This window comes from Lupinus angustifolius, chromosome LG02, assembly GCF_001865875.1.
Source record: "Lupinus angustifolius cultivar Tanjil chromosome LG02, LupAngTanjil_v1.0, whole genome shotgun sequence".
Classification (NCBI taxonomy): domain Eukaryota; kingdom Viridiplantae; phylum Streptophyta; class Magnoliopsida; order Fabales; family Fabaceae; genus Lupinus; species Lupinus angustifolius.
In genome coordinates, this window is record NC_032010.1 from 5702214 (window position 1) to 5706904 (window position 4691).

Genomic DNA, 4691 nt, shown 5'->3' on the forward strand with positions numbered 1-4691 from the left:
AACTAGCTAATTAACTAGCTAACAAACTAATAAACACGTGTTATAAAACAATTCAACATGTGATATATGTGTAAAATATGGTAGTTTTCTTCTCCAATAGTAAGCCCCACTAGATTTATTTGAATGGACAATCATACATTCCAAAAATGATTAATTTTTTTATCTATAATAATGTGAAGGGATACATGGTAGTACCAAAATCTAATAATAAGGAAAAAACTATCACTTTGTGGCAAGTAAGGTTGATGGATAAGTTGTGGGGTGGACATCTAGTGTCCCACAATAGTGTACCACTTGATGTTCTACTATTTGTGATTAGTCAGAAAAATAATTAATTATTAAAATTTTAATTTAAATAATTTTTTTTAATCAATCACAAATAGTGACATATAGAGTGCTATTCTTTATGTGAGATGTGCTCCCATGTTGTATACACTAAAGGCCATGAAACTTTTTTTCTTCATCTTCTTTGGTTGCTTCTAGGTTCTTATGGACCGGGTCACACTCGAGGGTTCACACACTTTCCACGTGTTGTGCAGACTCGGTCTCACTCCGAGTCACGTCCGAACTCAAATGGGGTGTGCTGTGAACGCATCAATTATGCTTCCCATTTTGACTTTGAGATTTCCGTTTCTAGTTTGAAAACTTATACCTCTTTTTAGTCAATGAACGGTGCCTGCTTTTATTTAAGGGAAAAATCTATAACAACACCTTAAATTTTGTATCATTTGTAAATAGTTTTTATAAAATACTTTTTGTTTTTAATTGTCCTTAAATTTCAAATGTTATTTAAATTAGTGATTTTATCCATACTTGCTAATTTGCATTGTCGTGTTGATATTGTTGCCGTGAGTCTAATTGCAGTGACTTTCATGTTGACATATTAATAATTTATATTATACTTATATAACGATTAATTTCGTCGGCTCATAAAGTTTAAAAAATAATTCTGCATAAAAAATTGTACATTTTAATTAGTTGGAAAATACATAAAGTTTAGATGTGATTATGCATTTTCCCTTTATTTATCATTTATTTGTTGCACTGCAATTTGCACACACATAACACTTTCCTAATTGAAGAAAAAAAGTGTTGTAGTTTTTATTTAGATGTTCAAAATATTAATTTTTAATATTTAAATACATTAGTCATAGTGAAAAACTGTTTTTTTATTTCTTAATTAATGTCCATAAAATTTGCTAATAAGTACAACTTAAATTTTAGTCTCAAGGTGTGAGATAGAAATACGTCACGTGATCAATCATGGGACATAAGTTTGATTCCTTTATTAATTAAATAAGTGAAAATTATATATTTCTAGGGTATTCTTAGAAGATAATACAAGAATTCACCTTTTTGTTGCTATAAATATCATCTAGATCGGTTTAGAATTTTTTCAAAGATATATTAAGTTTATAATTACCAATTTATAATACTTATTACAAAAAGTAAATTAAAATACTTTATATAATATCTTAATTATGTTAGTTTAATATATTTATCTATACTTACTATTATATAAAGACAAAACTTATCCAAAAAATATATATATGGATAAAGATGCTCAAGTCTAGACAAGTCCAAAATAAAACCGAAAACTAGTACAAAATAATATGAAACGGTAAAAACTGGATATAGTTTAATTGTATTGGATTTTAAAAATGGATGGATTTGGTCCAATTTTTAATTCCAACTCTAGAAATCAAATAGATACAAATCACACAATATAATAGTATAATCATTTTAATAAGAATATCTTGTTATTAACGTAATGTACCTTATCTATTCTCATGATCCTTATTACATTGTGACCTTTGATATATATATTTATTTATTTAATGAGGCGAGATCTTTTACCATCAAGTTAAGTTACAGTAGTTATACTCAATCTCAACCATTGATTTTTTTGAAATCCAATGGACTATAAGGGTGAATGAAATAAATGATGAGAGGGAAAAAGAGAAATCTCAAATAACTTTGAAGTTTAACTCATTTGGTCCGTTTGGATTTAAGAAAATGGATGATTGAGATTGAATGTAATTAGTGTAACTTAACTTATGTGTAAACGAATTTCTCCTAATATATATTATAATAATTTTTTAAATTTATACACTAGTTTTTTGTTTATACTATCATGGTGTAAGGAACAAAATTATGGACTTATGATATTATGTATTTATAGTGTATGTAAATAATGTTGTTAAAATATTAACATGATCACATATAAAGTTGTCACTTTAAAGTATATCAGATTTAACATTTTAGTCAGATTCATGAATTTTGAAGAGTATGTGCAATATGAAATTTTATAAAAAAATAATAATCCAAACTGGTCCAAAACCACATATAATATTTAGATTTGATAGGATGAGATGTCTTAATATAAATAAATTAGGCCGTAAGTTAATTATGTGTTCCGATGAGATGATTTATTGCCCAAAAACTGATGCAAACCGACCACTAACACCCCTATATATAGATGCAGATACATATATGTTGCGTTTATTCAAGTGTGAAGTCCCACATTGACATAAGGGGGAGTAAAATAGTTTATAAGTAGAAAAGACTCATGAAACTAACGTCTTAAGGTTTTGGTTCAAGAAGTGGTGTCTCACTTGTGACTCTCCACTCTTCCCATACCCCGATAACAATGAAACTCATCGGTGGTTGGAAACTCCACGGTCATAGTCTGGTCCAACAAGTGGTATCAAAGTCGATGGTTCGACTGAAACATGGTGAACTTAAGGGGAGAAGACCGAAAAGCGTGTGATACCCACACTTGAGGGGGAGATTGTTGGGTTTATTCAAGTGTGAAGTCTCACATTGAATATAAGGGGAGGAATAAAATAGTTTATAAGTAGAAAAGACCCTAACTAATTCCTTAAGGTTTTGGTTCAAGAAGTAGTGTATCACTTGTGGCTTTCCACTCTTCCCATACCCCAGTAACAATGGAACTACTCGGTGGTTGGAGGCCCCCAACCGCAATCTGGTCTAACAATATACATATACGTATACATATACATATGTATACATATATAGATAAAGATATAAATATAGATATATATACAAATATGGATATAGATACCCATATAAATACATATATAAATAGATGTATAGATATGAATATGTATATGGATATTGATGTGGATATCAATATGAATATAGATATAAATACACATATAAATTGAGATACATATACATATGAGTACATACATAACTTATATATAGATGTTATAAAAAGACAAAACTTATCCAAAAAACTATATAAGTAATTGAACTAGTGTAATTTAATTTTTATATTCTAAATTTGTCATTAAGTCACCCTCTCACCACCCAAGTAACATCACAACTTTCTAAATTTTGATGGGCTTTAATTGTTAAAATAAAATGAATGGGACAATAAATGGTTTAAATAATCGTCAAAACAATGGATGAGAAAATAAAATGATTGCATAATGAACAACATAACCTAATGTGTAAATTAAGGAAACGAGGAGTTAATATATACTAAATGTCATAGGCAAAGGCAATCCTTTAAGATTTTATTTTTATATTTGTAAAGAAGCAATGCGATAGTATAGAGTTCTCATAGTGCAAAAATTCAATATGTAAAAGGAGGAAAAACTACACAGTCTTGAAAATGTTTTTTGATGAAGTGCTAAATCAAGAATTTATTACTGTAAACTTTATTTTCAGTCATGTATAAATGGATCTTAAGAAATCATAGTTTTCACATCCATAAGAATAGTTACAGATTACTAACATTTCCTCATGGCGATATGATCCTCCATTTAGTTGTTGTTTGGTGTTCTTGGTTTATAGAGTAACTTTTCTATCTCCTTCCCGTTCTTACTATGCTCTTCCTTAAGTGATGGCTGATAGAGCAATCTTTATGGGCAGAGATAGGGACAATGTTTATGGTCTTTTTTCTTGTTAGTATAGTGTTTCCATCAAGCACTATATATAGGCTCTTTTCCAAGAGTCTTAACATTTCATTGATGACTCTTCATCCAAGAGTTATGTCATTCAAACAATGAAATAATATATCCATTCATGTCACAAAAGGCATATTTCTTACATTCTCCCACTTGTCTCATGTGACAATACAATTCATGATTTTATAAACATCAAACATAATGCGCATATTCAGAATATGTTTTCCATATTCATTACATTACAAGTCATGATTAAGAACAAGAACTAATAAGAGTCATGACGGTTGTACATCACTTATTCAATACAGTCTCTTCCATGTACTACTATATTAGCTTTATTCTTAACATGACACATTAATGAGAATCATATAATAATGTCATTTAGAAAGAAAATTTTATTTTCAACATTATCATTCTCACATGTGTACATAAGTGTGAAAATAAAATATTAATCAGAAACTTAAATATTAACGAGCTCGAAGTGTCAAAATATTAATACTTTATTAATAACATAATGTTCAACATTCATTTGCAAACATAATACCCATATTTGTTACATGACCAGTAAATATTTTGGGAGGTAACCCTTTCGTCAAAGGGTCTGCAATCATAAGGTTAGTGCTAATATGCTCAATTGACACTCTAAGTTTCTGAACTTCTTCTTTAACGGCAAAGTATTTCACCTCCATATGTTTAGCACCTTTGGAATACTTGTCGTTTTTAGAAAAGAAGACTGCTGCAGAATTATCACAATAA